A 964-nucleotide genomic window follows, 5' to 3' on the forward strand; every position below is an offset into this window, starting at 1 on the left:
TAAAGAATGCCTCATCCACCATCATTCTACAGAACATTGATTCAGACCAGGGAATGTACTTCACAGCCAAGGAAATGCAGCCATGTATTCATGTTCATGGAATTCATGGGACTTGCCTTATTCCCACCATCTAGAAACACATGGATAGATAGAGTGGTACAGTGACTTTTGAAAATGTAGTTACAGTATCAGATAGATAACAATACCTTGCAGAGCTGGTGCAGTTTTCTCCAGAGGACTTTTAGACTCTGAATCAGAGTACAATATATGGTACTATTTCTCCTGTAGCTAGGAGTGATAGGTCCAAGAATCAAGGGGTAGAATTAAGAATAGTATTCCTCACCATTATCCCTAATAATCTACCAGCAAAATTTTTGTTTTCTGTCTCCATAACCTTACACACTGCTGTCCTGGAAGTCTTAGCTCCAGAGGGGTAAAGGCTTCATACAAAGAAGTATATTAATAATCCCATTAAACCAAAGTTAGAACTTCCCATGGTCATTTTAGGTTCTTCATGTGCCTGAGTCAGGAGACTAAAGAGGGAGATAGTGTTTGTAGGAGATTAGTCCAGACTACCAAGGGAAAATTTGATTAATGGTCCACAGTGGAGTTGAGGAATAGTATATTTGGAGTGCAGGAGAAGACTTACAGTGTATTCTATTATCATCATCATCATCATCATCATCATCATCATCATCATTATTTCCTATTATCTAGAGCTCAATCCAGACAGAATGACCAATGGCCCAGACCCTCCATACCTCCAGGAATAAAGGCATGGTTCATACTACCAGATAAAAATGAAGACCCACTGAGGTACTTGCTGGAGGCCAAAGGAATTAAAAAATAGTAGAAAGAAAAGTAGGTATAAATATCAGCTATGACCAAGTGATCAGTTATAGAAGTGATGATTCTGTTATGATTATATCTTTCTTGGTTTAATTCATATATATATATATATATA

The sequence above is a fragment of the Octodon degus genome, unplaced genomic scaffold, assembly GCF_000260255.1.
Source record: "Octodon degus isolate 3935 unplaced genomic scaffold, OctDeg1.0 scaffold00095, whole genome shotgun sequence".
Lineage (NCBI taxonomy): Eukaryota > Metazoa > Chordata > Mammalia > Rodentia > Octodontidae > Octodon > Octodon degus.